The sequence below is a fragment of the Equus przewalskii genome, unplaced genomic scaffold (genome assembly GCF_037783145.1).
Source record: "Equus przewalskii isolate Varuska unplaced genomic scaffold, EquPr2 ChrUn-6, whole genome shotgun sequence".
NCBI classification, from domain to species: domain Eukaryota; kingdom Metazoa; phylum Chordata; class Mammalia; order Perissodactyla; family Equidae; genus Equus; species Equus przewalskii.
In genome coordinates, this window is record NW_027228754.1 from 986,408 (window position 1) to 1,002,142 (window position 15,735).

A 15,735-nucleotide genomic window follows, 5' to 3' on the forward strand; every position below is an offset into this window, starting at 1 on the left:
AGCTACAGATATGTCCACAGGATTCTTGGGCTCTTTCTCTGGAGCTGGCCAAGTGTGCCAAGGCAGAAGAGCCCTGGCTGAGGAAGCTTGGGGCTAGAGAGACGTTGTCGAGAGGATCAGTGCCTGCCTTCAGCTGGGTAATCCATGAGCTCCTTCATCTGTTAACTGAAGGGTTGGTGGTTCAAGCCCAGTTGGTCATACTGGGTTTTGACCGATTCCAGGTTCTTTTCAGATATGCTTGGGCTGCACATTGTCTCTTAACTAGCTTGTCTCTCAACCTTATCCTCAATCTCCGTACTTTAAATCAGACGTGGAAAAATCCTGCTTGAACTTGCAAGGTTCATGTTAGTTACTGAAGGGTTTTGGTAGAAAGAATTTTGTTTTAGGGGTAAAAGCAAGTTTTGGAGTTCCAGAGCCTATGTTTCTTAGAGACTGTGTGAATAATCTTTCTTCCCGAGCCTGGGTTTTTACAGCTGCTCGTTTCTGGAAACCTGATGTCAATACCCTTAAGTTAAATCATCGGGAACACACGTCTTATTGGACAAGTTGCATTTTTTATTCCTTGCAGCCAGAAAAAACACACCCCGTGGTCTAACCTATGAAAGGACTTGGGCTTCGGTTGGGTGATTTGGGGAGGATGGGAGGAAGCAGAGTGTGCCCCCTAGTGAATAGTGTGGTCCGCACGGGCAGTTCTATGATTGGAGTAAAGAGGTAACAGTCATTTCCTATGGAAAGAGGAGGATATTTGGGATGTTGTAGATTGCACAGTGACCTTGCCTTTGTCTGTGCCTGGACAGAATTATGAGGTAGCATTGTTTTGTCTCGTTTTTATCTAGATTTCGGAGTAATCTTGTGTGAGGCTTATGTTCTACGTCTGAGGTGATTTCCGACAGGAGAACTAAACAGTCAGGCTGTGTGTCAGAGCAGTGCAGCTGAGCAGCAGAAGCTGGTATTTTCTATCTCACTGGAAATCCCTAAAATAGAGAAGAAGGCAGAACACTCCAGTCTCACAAGCTGTAGGGGCAAACCTGGCTGGGTAACAGTGTGACTTTGACGAAGTTTCTTGACTTGTCTGTGGCTCAATTTCTCCTTTTAACATGTGTCGGATAGGAGTTCTTCCTGCATGGTTTGTCCTAGGTTTACATGAGACGTGCGGGTGAAGCATGGAGCCCAGAGCCTGGCACATAGTGAGTACTCAGCACATAGTAGCTCTTACCTTCCATCCCTATCAGCATTTCTTTGATCTGCCTTGTTCTTTTGAACAGCTGCGGGCCCTTTCAGGGTGCGGATGGAGCGTGACGAGTCAAGGTTCTCCAACTGAGGAACATGAAATTGGTTCCAGTGTCTATTTTTACAAACAGTGCTGCAGTGGACGTGTGTAGATCTGTATTTATACATCTCCATCACCGCCTGTGTAAGTGTTTCTCTAGTATATACTCCTGGAAAGAGAATTGCTCAGTTTAGAAATATGTTTGTACGTACCTAATTTTTGTTTATTCCTGCCCTATGGCCTTGCAGCGAAGCTTTACCAATTCGTATTCCGAATCATTTAGGAGAATATTCTTGTCTCCACCCTCTTGCCAACACTGGATAGCATTTATTTTTGCCAACACCTATCACTTATTTTTGCCAACAATTAACCCCTTATTGAGAGATTTACCCAGTAAGTACACTCATTGGCATAACTTATCTGACATCCTGGAAAAGCTGAAATCAATAGGATTTTTCTCTATGCTCTTCTGTTTTCTGACTGCTGTGTTCTCTCAGATGATCTGGGCCAAGAGCAGTGCAAACATATCCCTCTTACTTGTTGGATGCTACTGCCTGTGGGTTCACACGCTGTTCTGGATTTTGAGGGTGAGGGGCTGGTTCACAGGAGAGGTTTGAGGTTGGGCTTACCTAACTTCCCTTGACAGAGAGGTCAGGCTCGAGCAATTGGGAACTCAGTCATTCTGAAAAGTGAGGTTTCCACGATGGGGCTTGAGAAAAATACAAATTGGTAAACAGAGACGTTTGAATTTTCATTAGAATGAGACTTTAAAAGATAGATCTTTTCTGTATTCCCAGTCCAAATAAGTGGGGAGATTGCATTCAAAGGACTTTGTCTGGGGAACTTACTCTAGCGGCGGCTCTCTTGCTCTCCTTGAATTGGTTCGCCCGTGCTGGTAACTGGCATTTGCTATAACACCTTGTCTGGTGAGTTCAGGAGAACAAGGAGCTAAACATAATCTGCAGTAGGAAACAGAGACAGCTGATGGATTCGTAGACAATGTTCCGTGGAGTTAAGTGTTGTACCCTCTTTATTCTTTTAGAGGTCTGCTTGGTAACGTGAAAGAGACGTTCGTCCAGTACCTGAAATACCCTTCATAGTGTGTTCCCATTACAAGGGCTTGGGAATAGTCACCTGAAGTGAGCACACCATTTCTACTGTGGTCTTTGATTTTTTTGCTTTATAGGGATTAGCATACATGTTTCTGAAAATTGAAAAGTCAGGAGAGTAGAGGTAAGTATCTGAATTAGTTCCTTATTGATGCATATTAACAGATTACAAAAACAGTGGTGTGAAACTTCACACATTTGTTGTCTCACAGTTCTGTGGATCAGAATTCTAGAATGATGTGGCTGCGCTCTCTGCTGACAGAATTGGTCGGTATGTCCTCCCCACCTGAGTAGGTCTGATATTGATCATGTTGTGGTTCTATGTCACCTGAGAGGCTGCCCTCATCATCCGCTGTTTATCCCTGTCCCTCTTTATTAATATGATTTCTAGCAGTCACGGCATCTTTCAGCTCACCAAGGTGGCTTAGGAGAAAGCCTAGCTCTGTGGAGCCCCAGAATTGACCTCTGCCATATGTTTCTCCAAGAGGAGGCTAAAATAACAGAGGTCTTCATCAAGAAATGACCCCTATGAGGGCTGACATCCCCCAGTGATCAGAGCAGAGGAGAAAATCAAAGGACAAGGGAGACGCTAAAAGTCCAGACTGGGAAGCAGAGTCCTCTTTGCGTCCCACATCACTTAGGAACTCTTCCTGGACACGGGGACGTTTCCCATTGAAAGGTGACCTTGGACAAGGGACTTGCTGTGCTCAAAGCTGAGTCATTCTTCTTACCAATGGGAGTCTCAGAGTCTCCATCCTAGGCTTTTTAAAATTTTTAAATGGTGAGGCTTTTTCCTTGTATGAGAATCTCCTTGGAATTTTGGTCTGAAATGTAGTTTCTTGGGCCTTGTCCCCATAAGTTTTGAACAAGCACCGCGTTGACTCTGACGTAGGGGTTCTTTAGCTCTGCAGCTGGTGCCCAGGGGTTAGAGCCCTGTCTGCTGCTTGATATCACGTTCAATCATCCAATACTGTAGTGGTCAATGCAGCTTCTGTACTTTACATTATACATTCTTCTCTATTGTACAGGGGATAGACGTGCTCAAAGCAGGCAATGAAATCATCCACTGAAGTATGTGTGGTCCACGGTGGAGCTGGTGTTTGAATCTTCCGCTGCCTTTCCTCAGGCTGTGCCTTTATTGCTTCCGCTCACACCTGGAATAGGATTTGAGTGGAAATGTGATTGGAGTCGAAGGCATCAGGGAGGGTTAGTTATTCTTGGAAACTGTTATTTACCCATTTGATAAATATTTACTGAATGGCTTCTCTGTCAGGCCCTTGTGGAGGCACTGGGGAGATGGGGCGAACGGGTGGACAGAGTGCCCGCTCTCTGGAAGATGAGCTTCCGGCACGAGAGCCAGACATTTTACAGATAATCATATAAATAGATTTTAATTTTGGCTGTGATAAATTTTATTTAATATTTCTGTGTTCCCTGGTCCCATGGTGTCAGCCAGATGTGAAAACTGACTGAATATTAATAATAGGACTAAAGAACTGTGGTAAAAGATTTGTCCCTGGAAAGGTTCTTCAGCCGTTTTTGTTTGAACAGTGGAAATCCTCATTGTTTGATCCATTGGCTCCTGAAATTCAGCCGTGGGTTCCTGGAGGGTGTGGCAGGCACTCTGGACGGGAAGCTTGTGGCCAAGGCTTACGTGGGGGCTCTGCTGTTGTCAAGGGTTGAGGGAGTGTGGGAAAATCTCCTATTCCCTCCGGGCCTCACTTTCCCCATCGGTAAGATAAGGTTGTTAGTCAAATTCTCCAATGTCCCTTCCTGTTCAGTTTTCTCTGCGTGGGAGACTGAGATGCATGTGGAATGTGCCCTGGGAACTGCGGGTGAGACCTGGCCTTGGTCCCTTCTCTGTGTGTCTCCTGTAGGAGCCTGAGCTGAGACCACATCTTGAAAACACAGAATTGAGGGAGCAGATGGAAGAAAGAAAGTCAGCAGGCTTGGAGGATGATGATAACCCAAAGAAGATTAAGGTGCTGGTGGAGGAGGTGCGTTGGCAAAGGAGGTGAGAATAAGGACAAGTTGAGTTCAGAGGAATCAAGGGACACTGAGGAATGAGTACAGCATCCTCCACTCCTCAAGGAGCAACCTAAGCTGAGCAGTGAGGACTGGGAGAGTAACTTACTCCACAGGGAACCTGTGCAACAGCCAGGGAGACCCAAGGATGGATCAGGTTTGGTTTCTCCTGCTGGGGAGCACCAATTCCAAGAGGAGGAGGGTGGCACCCCCGAGTCTCTTCGCCAGACCCCCCAGCCTTGACCTCAGTGCTGCCCTCACAGTGGACGCCCTCCAAGTAAATGTGGGCTTAGAGGGATAAATGGTGTTTGGAGAAGGGTTGGAGATGTTCATTCTTACCTTAAGCAGTTGTGCCCTCGAGTCAGGAGGGGCCAGGATAATGGGACCCTTGCATCTGAAGCAGTGATAGTAATATTCTTTTGCATTTATAGTTGAATAAAGCTTTAGCCACAATATCTCTTAAATATTTGTTGAGTGCCTCATTTTCCTTATGCTGTGATAAGGACTGGGAGTTCGCCTATTGGTAATATTTCCCTAAGGAAATCAAAGCAGTGAGAGGAAGAACACGAACAGATGGTTTCAACCAAATGCTAGGTCTCCTCAACTGGGGAGTTGCGGCAGCCCAGATGATGGGAGGGTAGGCCAAGGCCATCTCTTCCTAATGACAGAGTGAACCATTGTCAGGAATCCCTCAGGACAATCCGTTCTTCATCAGAGCTCACCACAGGTGAGTGTCCTCAGACATGGAGAGTGTAGGGCAGACCCCATCCTAAGCAAGGTGATTTGCTCCATCTTGGGAGAAAGCAGAGCATCCCTGACAGGACATCGGGGACAGGAGTGTTGTTGAGATGATTGATGACTTGCAGCCGCTTTTGTTCAATCCGTTGCACAAATGTTGCTGAGAGCCTCCTCGAGTGCTTGACTCGGTGCTAGGGGTCATGAACGCAGAGATGAATCAAAATTATCCCAACTTCCCGGAGCTCTCGGTCTAGTACCAGGAAGTCATGAGAAGTGTAGTGGTGGTGGATTCCTTGGAGGAAGTGGCCAGTGCTACCCAGAGATGACCTCAGTGGTTTTCCTGGACCCCCTTCTGCTTTTTCCGACAGCTGGATGACCTGTCCTGACCCACGACCCTGAACCTCAGCCAGATTGCAGCCTCTCCGAACCAATGCTTGGACTCCATGTTGGCTCCAAGCCCTCAACACTGCCAAAGTCTCCAGAGGAAACAGCTGGTGTCACAGCTACTGACTGTGTCCTGGCCAGCTGGAGAAATAAAGAGGCAAGTTAATCCGTCCTTTTCTTATTATTTCTTATTTTTCATTTTTTCTTGACGTAACTTTGGTTTTGTCACATTTTATAGATTTCAGGTATACATCATTATAACTTGACTTCTGTATATACTACATCGTGTTCACCACCAAAAGGTTTCCATTCGTTACCATACAAATGGATGGATTTTAAAGTCATTATGCTACATGAAGGAACGCAGACATGAAAGAATACAGGTATGGTTCCATTTGCATAAAGTCGTTAAAGTGCCAAGCCATCTGTAAGGACAGTGGTTGCCTGGAGCTGAGGGTTGAGGGGGTGACGGACTGCAAAGGGACAAAGGAATGCTGTGAGATCATGGAAATGCCCTGCACCTCGATTGGGGCAGTAGTTTCATTAGTGTTTACGGCTGCTGAAATGCACCGAATTGTGTACTTTAAAGTGGTGCGGTCTATTGTACCTAAGTTGTACCTCAATGGCATTCATATAGCAATGTACTGTATTTCTCCACATTAGCACTGAGTATTTAGAAAATGAAATTCAATAAAACACAATAGAGATTAACATTCACACATTCACAGTCATTAAATGCCTAAGAACACATATAGTGAAGATCCCTGAAAACTGTTTCTGAGAGAAATTAAAGAACACTAGATAAAGAGAAAAATATATATCAATTTCATAGATTGGAAGATTCCATATTGTAAGAATGTCACATCAAGATTGTTCCAGTTAATATTGTAGCAGGCATTGGGAGGGGATTTACCAGCTATTTCTAAAATGTATATGGAAATCAAAGTACCTGTAACAGCCAAGACAGCCTTGAAGAAGAATTAACTGGAGACACACTTTACTAGATTTCAAAAGAATTAGAGGACACACTCTACTAGATTTCAAAACTCACTTTAAAGCTACAGTAATTAACACACTATAGTATCGGTGGAAGTAGACGCCACACAAATGTATCATGTGAAAGAGCAGAGTGTAAGAAATTGACTCCCACGTATACAATTATTTGATTTTTTAAAATAAAGTCACCAAGACACTTCACTGGGATAATGAAAGACGTTTTTGGTAAAAAGCTCTAGAATGAATGAGTATTTATTTAGAAATAAATTAATATTCACAACTACCTTCTACCACACACTGAGTGAATTGGAGATGTGAAAGTTAAAATGATAAAGGTTTTGGAGGAAAAATGGACATATTCTCATGAACAAGGAATAAGCAAAGAAATCTTAGACATAACACCAAGACACTCACCGTGGATGAAAATTTGAAGGTCAAACGAAACTGGTTTCTAACGCTCACTCCTCTCCTCCCTAGACTGTGACCTTGGAGTATTTTTTAACCTTTTTGAGCTTTTTTCCTCAAAAGGTTAAAGGATAAAACCTGGCTAATAAGACAGTGCATAGGATTAAATACGGTCACTTGAACAATAATAGACGCTAAGAACAAATTTGTCTCTGAGTCCTCCTTTACCCACTTTAAATGTGTAGACAGAAAGCAATTGGCAGAGAACAGACAAGATGTTCTAAAATCAGTATTTTCCCACCATTTCTAGAAAGAAGTCATGTATAGAGTACAAAGAATTAGAGGGGGGCAAGAGTCTTTTGAACAGCCATCCCCAAACCCGGAAGCAAGGCTAGTTTCTCTCTAAGACCAGAGATGGAAGTCTAGACCCTATCCAACCCCCACAGTCTTCTCTGTCTGGAGCGGAATGAGGAAGTCCACTAGGTTCAGAATAACCTGGACCCTTGAGTGTTCCTCAGAAAGACACTCCATCAGTTCTTCAACTCCAAAGATATTGAACAAATTTTGAAACCAGGAGAGGTCAAGGAGAAACTGAAGCACATGACCAGGACTCTCACCTGAGTCAAAGCCAGGATAGTCATAAATACGATTTCCCAGATCTCTGCAACGGCACAGGGATGTTCCTTTGAAGTGACTGGCAGACCTGTGAATATCGGTCAGGAGGGATCCATATCAATTTATAGGACTCAAAATTCAAAAATATCCCTGTACCCTAACCCAGGAAAGTTCTTATTCAAAGCAATGTGGCGAAGAAAGCATAGGTGTAAATCTTCGTAATCTTTGATTAGATAATGATATCTTAGACGTGACAGCTAAAGCAAGAACAGTCAATGAATAAATAGATAAATTGGACTTCATCAAAATTGAAATCTTTTGTGCTTCAAAGGATGCTAATAAGGAAGTGAAAAGACAACGCACAGAATCAGAAAAAAACCGTTGCAAAACAGATATCTGACATGTGTCTAGTATTGACTCTTACAAGTCAATAATAAAAAGACAATCCAATTTATCAATGGGAAAAGGATTTGAATGGACATTTCTCCATAGACGATGTACAAATGGCCAAGAAGCTCATGAAAAGATGTTTATCATTGATCATGAAGAAAACAGAACTGAAATCCACAATGAGATACCACTTCACACCCACTAGTGTGGCTGTAATTAAAAGATGGGCAACCACAAGTGTGGAGGAGGATGTGGAGAAATTGAAATCCTCATGCATTGCTAGTGGAAATGTAAAAAGGCGCAAACGCTTTGGAAAACGGCATGTCAGTTCCTCAAAGTTACATACAGCGTGGACATAGATGTAGCAATTCTACTCCTGGGTACATAGCAAGAGAATTGAAAACCCATGGTCACAAACAAACTTGCACATGAATATTCACAGCAGCATTACTCATAGTAGTAAAAGTGGAAACAACCCAAATGCCCTCAGCTGAAGAACGCACAAAATGGAGTATAGTCATAAAATGAAGTCTTATTCAAGGATAGAAAGAATAAAGTACAGATACCTGCCAAAATGTGGATGAACCTTGGCAACATTATGGCAAGTGAAGAAGCCAGACACCAAAGGCAACGTGTTTTATGATTCCATTGAGAATAGATGTCCAGAGTAGGCAAATCCCTATGGGGAGAAAGTAGATTAGCAATTGCCAAGGGCTGGAAGAAGGTGAGGAATAGGGAGTGACTGCCAATAGGGACGGGGTTTCTTTTGTGAGGTAAAGAAAATACTCCAGAACGAGATGGTGGTGATGGTGTCACAACCTTGTAAATAGACCAAAAGTCACTGAATTGTCCACAAAACGGAGAATTTTATAGCCTGAAAATTACATCATCATCGTAAAGCAATGTGTCTTTGCACATTCCCACGTCCTGTATTTTCATTAGCAACGTGTCCCAAGTTAATAGTCAGTGGCCAGGATAGGATGCTGTTAGCCTGTTGTGAAATATGTCAGATGGAAACATATCGGATGGAAACATTAAAATCAGGAAGTTTTTGGTAGAAATGAGGTATAGGCAGGAAGCATGTACGTGGAAAGACCTGACACAGAGTGAACTGGAAAATGTGGGAGGGGGTTTGGGGTGGAGGGGCACTCTACCTGACACCTGGCTCCAGCACTTAGAGCGAGGGCACTTTGGGCTAGTCTCAGACCCTCTCTGTGTCTTGGTTTCTTCATCCGCAAACCAGGGAAAGGCCACGCTCTCCTCACAGATCGATCGTGAGGATTAGAAGTAGTATGTACGTGAAATGCTCATCCCCAAAACTGTGAGGAAGGTCGATGCTATCAGTAGGTCCTCAACCTGACTGTACGTCTGAGCAACTTTAACAATAGATTCCAGGCCCCCTCAGCCCACTGAATCAGAGTCACTACAGATGAAGACTCTGGACTTGTATTTGTACTAACTCTCCCAGGTGATGCTTTTTTTTTTTTTTTAAATTTAAATAGGTTTAATTCCCCAAACCCAATAAAACTAAATGCAAGGTTGTTGAAGTTGTTTTTGCATTTGACCATGGAGTCATCTATGAAAATCAAATGTTTCAACTCAGAACTCTGATACACAGGAGTTCTAATGAAATAGTGAGGAAAGTGGTAAAATGTCGATACAGGAAGGCTCCAGACATAAGAAGCAACGGTGGGCTAGAGTTTGGGCTGAGAGGAAAGATGGCTTCCTGGGAGAGACAGGAATTCCTTCCACGTCGGGCCTCAGCAGCCACAGAGTGGAAGGCACTGGCAGGAGAGCTGGCACCGGAGATGGCAGAGATCTTCATCATAGAGTCCTTGGTGGCCTCAGAGCATAGTTGCCCCTTTGGTTATCTGCAGCTACCAGATGACCAAATGGCAGGTGCACCTTGGTGACCAGAGACGTTTCTGGAATGCAGATTTCAGTCCCCTTGGGGAATTCCCAGAGCTATTTCAAAGGAATTTGAAGAGAGTTAGGGTTCTTAAGAAATTGGTAGGAGTACAGCCAGGAACATTCATCTTTGTAATATTGTTATAAGTCTTCAGTCAAATCCATTCTTCTTGGTTTTTCAGTGATCTTCTTACCACTTGTTGTGAGCCTATGATGCTGATAGAATTAATATTCCAGGAAAGCTTAACATTTTAACAGGGTATTCCTGTGGGATGTTTTGATCCGAAGAGGTGAATTTTTAATGGCAGAAATTTAGACGCTGCAAGGGTATGCCTCGGCAGAGGACCTCTAATTTCTCGCAACAGGTATTCCATCTCTGCTTGACATATATTTCCTTTTTCTGTTAAATTAATTTTTATTGCAGTAATACTGGTTTATAACATTATATCAATTTTAGTGTACATCATTATATTTCAACTTCTGTATCGACTCCATCAGATTCACCACCAGAAGTCTAGTTGTCATCAGTCACCCAGCATATGTGCCCCTTTACCCCTTTGCCCTCTCCCCTCCCCCCTTCGCCTCTGGGAAACAGCAATTTATTCTCTGTGTTTATATGTTTATTTGTTGTTGTTGTTGTTTTATCTTCCATGTATGAGTGAAATCCTATGGCATTTGACTTTCTCCGTCAGACTTATTTCGCTTAGCATAATACTCTCAAGTTCCCTCCACGTTGTCAAAAATGGCAAGATTCCCTCTTTTTATGGCTGAGTAGTACTCCATGGTATGTGTGTGTGTGTGTGTGTGTGTGTGTGTATCACATCGTCTTTATCCATTCATCTGTTGATGGTCACTTAGGTTGCTTGCAAGTCTCAGCTGTTATGAATAATGCTCCCATGAAAATAGGGGTGCATAAATCTTTTGGAATCAGTGAGTTTGTGTTCTTTGGATAAATACACAGAAGTGGACTACCTGGATTATATGGTAGTTCTGTTTTTCGTTTTCTGAGAGATCTCCATGCTGTTTTCTCTAGTGGCTGCCCCAGTTTACATTCCCACCAGTAACATATGAGGGTTCCCTTTTCTCTACATCCTCTCCAACACTTATTTTCTTTTTCGTGATAGCCATTCTGACAAGCATGAGGTGATATCTCATTACGGTTTTGATTTGCGTTTCCCTAGGAATTAGTGCTGTAGAACGTCTTCTCAGGTGCCTATTGGCCACCTGAATACCTTGTTTGGAAAACTATCTGTTAAGATCCTCCGCACATGTTTTAATTGGGTTTTTCCTGTTTGTTTTGTTGTTGTTGAGTTGTATAAGTTCTTTCTATACTTTGCATATTAGCCCCTTATCTGATTTATGATTGGCAAATATCTTCTCCCAGTTGGTAATGGTCTTTTCATTGTGTTGATGGTATCCCTTGCCATGCTTAATATTCCCAAGAAATAAAAGGGGGACAGTTTTGTCTCGGTGTTTTTAGACACACACATAAGAAAGAACGGTGAGAATTATGCTTCGATATTTTTTGGAAACAGGTCACTATCAGCAGAAGGGCAGACAGCTATTGGGAGTGGTGGCTGAAAGGTGGTCCCCAACAGTGGTGGCCTTTGGAAGAGACCAGGCAGCCTTGGGTATCAGCACGGCCTAGGCAACTGGAAGGCAGGGGCTCCTCAGATTCCATGACACCCCCACCTTCCAATTGTGTTATTGCAACACCAGACCGTTAACTGGCGCACTGAGTCCTCTCTCCATCACTCCTGTCTGACTCTGAGCTACAGGTGGTGCTTGGGGCTCTGAGCTCTGAGATCTTCAACCTTGTTGTGGCAGTTACAGACTCTCAAGTGTTGTGGGGTATTGATCAAGTTGTCCTCAACAGTAAGTTAAGAATTCCTGTTTGGTGTAGTCTCATTTGGTTACTTTTTCATTTGTTTCCCTAGCCTGAGGAGATATAATATTCAGCAAGGTACTGCTAAGACCAGTGCCAAAGAGTGTACTGCCTCTGCTTTCTTCTAGGAGTTTATGGGTCCAGGTCTTCCATTCAAGTCTTTAATGCATTTTGAGTTCATTTCTCTGTGTGGTGTAAGATAAGGGTCTACGTTTGTTCTTTTGCATACGGCTGTGCAATTTCCCCGGGACCGTTTATCAAAGAGACTTTCCTTCCCTCCTTTGTATGGTCTCCGCTCTTTTGCTGAAAATTAGCTGTCCGTAGATGTGAAGGTTTATTTCTGTGCTCTCCATTCAGTTCCATTGATCTGTGTGTCTGTTTTCCTGCCACTATCATGACGTTTTGATTAATATAGCTTTGTAGTATATTTTGAAATCAGGGAATATGATCTCTCCGGCTTTGTTCTTTTGACTCAGGATGCTTTGGCTCCAGGTGAATCTTAAAATGATTGACTTGGGGGTAGGAAACACTGAACTGTATCACTTTTATGCAAAAGACAAAAGCAGGGCAGAGCAGAACAGCAAGGATATTTTCAGTCAAGTCTCTAAAGCAGGGGAGAAACTGTTGGAGCCCTCTAGAATGGAGAGGACCTGGCCCATCTGATTTCATTTTAATTTCATCCATTTTATAGCAGAGACATGAACCCTTGGGAAGATATCCTGAGGTAAGTGAGAGTCCACCTTGAAAATGGTGGGAGCCCTAATTTCAAATTCTGGCCTTCTTTGAATAGAAGTGAAAATTAGATTTTGCACATGGATGAGTCCAGTCTTCTCTGAGTCTGTCACCTTATGAAATAAATCCTATTACTCGTTAAACTTCAACAGTGGCATTTAAGTAAGAAAATCTTAGAAATATACTAGCCATCTAACAAAACACCAGAAAGTTAGCAAGTCCAACTCCATTCGAGTTCAGTACAGTTGGGTCCACTAGATCGCAGACTTTGAGATGTAAAGAAAAGAATGTCGGGTCCAACTGACACCAAAAGAGAGATCTCTTTAAAGCTTTACATGCATCTCAAACACCAAATCTTTCCACAGTGTGGTTGGAGGATGGTGTAGGGTAGAAAGAAGATGAGCTTCAAAAGCGGTTGATGCGGTCCTCTGTCCTTTACCTTGACATAAATGCTCAGTGGTACTTGGGCAGAGGCATCGCACCCTCAAATCGAAGTACTGGAGCAGCTAAACTGAAGAGACCAATGCTACCGGGGGTCTCCCAAGTCTCATCTTCACAAGACCCAGGTGGGAACAGATGACAAGAGTGTGAAGAGGGCGTTCAGGGTACAACTTTCCCTCCCTGCCTGTCCTCCTCTTCTCAACCTCAGCTTCTCTGTCTCTGAACCCCATTGCACATGTCCCCTGTGGGTGATCGACCATCCCTGAACCATGACCTTGAAATTCCACGTTCTGGTAGAGGAATATAACGGCAGGTCAGTAGCATGAGGACAGCTCGAAGGGATCTGTCCAGCAATAATCCATAAAACCTGCTCCGCATCCCTGTTCTGTTCCAAACATGAGTGAACTGAATGAAGACAAGAAATAGCATCAGGTTGACAAGTGTTTGCAAAAGAAATGGGCACTACATGTATTCAGGATACACTCACAAACTACTGTGATCATTTTCAGAGCTGAAAAAGAGCTCTTGTGGGGTTACAATTCATAATATGTGGATATCCGGAAGCAACAAGTAGGAAAGATAGTGTTTACGGACATTTAAAAAGTAACAACCACAAAAGCGGCCCACACATAGAGAAGGATTTTAGGAGGTAGAGATGTCACACTGACTTAAGTTTGAAGATAAGCCAACATGCTGCCCTAGTGAGGGGCAAGAAGTCGACACAACACAGGGATGCAGCAAGAGGAGTATTGTGAGTCAGGACAGAGAATAATTTTTTAACGAACTATTCATTCACTTAGTGTTCCACTCTGCTTTTGTCCCTTTTAATGGATGTAGAAAAAACTGGAGAAAGCCCAGCGAATAGCAGCATGAGAGTCTAAAAGTTTGCCATCTTTCACGTATGGGAAAACCTTAAGATCGGTTTACATTTAGAGAGAAAGTGGGGTGACTTCGTGACGGTGCTTCAGAAAACAAACTTTGTTGGGACACTGGTTTCTCTTTCTGTTTTGAGATGCACACAGGAATGGGCACTGAGAACTATGCTTAGATATTTTCTGGAAAGAGACAGGTCGGTAGTGTCAGCACGAGAGTAGACAGCTGCTTTGGGGTGATGCCCATCAGCAGTGGCCTTCAGAAAAGGCCGGGCAGCCTGGGGTAGCAGCAGGGCCTAGGCAACTGGAAGGCAGGGGCTCCTAAGATTCCATGACACCTCCACCTTCCAATTCTGTTATTGCAACGCCAGACCGTTAACTGGCACGCTGGGGCCTCTCTCCATCACTCCTGTCTGACTCTGAGTTACAGGCGGTGCCTGTGGCTCTGAGCTCTGTCATCTTGAACCTTGTTTTGGCAGTTCCGGACCCTCAGCTGTTGTGGAGTGCTGATCAAGTCGTTCTCAACCGTGAGTTAAGAAGTCTTGTTTGACGTAGACCCATTTGTTTCTTCTTTCTTCTGTTTCCCTTGCCTGAGGAGACATGATAATCCAAAGGATACTGTGAAGACCAATGTCAAAGAGTGCACTGCCTATGTTTTCTTCTAATTTTCTGGTTTCAGGTCTTACATTCCAGTCCTTAATGCATTTTGAGTTAATTTTCTGTGTCGTGTAAGATAATGGTCTACTTTCATTCTTTTGCATGTGGCTGTCCAATTTCCCAGTAACATTTATTGAAGAGACGTTCCTTTCCCCACTGTACGTTCTTGGCTCTTTTGTCAAAGATTAGCTGTCCATAGATGTGAGGGTTTATTTCTGTGCTCTCCATTCAGTTCCATTGATCTTTGTGTCTGTTTTCTTTCCAGTATCATGATTTTTTTTTTTTTGAGGAAGTTTAGTCCTCATCTAACATCTGCTACCAATCTTCACCTTTTTGCTGTGGAAGATTGGGCCTGAGCTGACATCCGTGCACATCTTCCTCTATTTTCTTTTCTGTAGGACCGGTGCCACAGCATGACTTGTTAAGCAGTGAGTAGGTCCACACCCTATATGCGAACTGGCGAACCCTGGGCCGCTGAAGTGGCACATGTGAGGCTCAAAGCACTCTACCTGCCAACGGGCTGGCCCCGTAATGTTTTGATTAATAGAGCTTGTAGTATATTTTGAAATCAGGGAGTACCATACCTCCAGCTTTGTTTCTTTTGTCTCAGGACTGCTTTGGATGCAGGTGCTTATTATAATGATTGACCTGGGGGTAGGAAACATGGAGCTGTATAACTTTTATGCAAAAGACAAAAGCAGGATAGAGCAGAACAACAAGGATACTTTCAATCAAGTCGCTAAAGCAGGGGAGAAACTGTTGGAGGACTCTAGAATGGAAGGGGACCTGGCCCATCTGACTGCATTTTAACTTCATCCATTTTATAGCATAGACATGAGGCCTTAGGGACATACACCTCAGGCACCAGGCACTCCACCTTGACAACAGTGAGAGCCATAATTTCAAATTCTAGCGTGCTTTGAGTAGAAGTGAAATTTACTCTTTCTGCTCATCGATGAGACCAATCTTCTCTGAGTCTCTCACTTTACGAAGTAAATCCTGTCATTATTCATTCAAACTTCAACAGTGAGGTTTGAAGTCAGAAAATCGTATAAATATTCTAGCCACCTAACAAAACACCAGAAAGTTGGCAAGTCCATTCCAGTTCAGGACAGTTGGGCCCACTAGACCACAGACTTTGAGACATAAAGAAAAGAATGTCACATCCAACTGACACCAAAAGAGAGATTTCTTTAAAGCTTTTCATGGCTCTGACACACCAATAGCATTCCACAGTGTCGTTGAAGGATGGCGTGGCGTGGGGAGGAGATGAGCTTCCAAAGCGGTTGATGCGGTCCTCTGTCCTTT

At 43.5% G+C, this 15,735-nt stretch overlaps 1 long non-coding RNA gene across 2 annotated transcripts; it reads left to right on the top strand.

The window, feature by feature from the left end:
• Positions 1-836: 836 nt before the first annotated feature.
• On the top strand, positions 837-15,582 carry LOC139081692 (uncharacterized). Of its 2 annotated transcripts, none has more exons than XR_011536912.1 (9): positions 837-1,187; positions 1,266-1,414; positions 2,313-2,503; positions 2,592-2,650; positions 3,408-3,585; positions 4,257-4,376; positions 5,511-5,683; positions 5,765-5,909; positions 10,023-15,582. It is a non-coding gene; the product is annotated as an uncharacterized lncRNA (long non-coding RNA). The 2 variants fall into 2 exon arrangements; XR_011536913.1 differs by having other exon boundaries at positions 10,099-10,216.
• Positions 15,583-15,735: the final 153 nt, after the last annotated feature.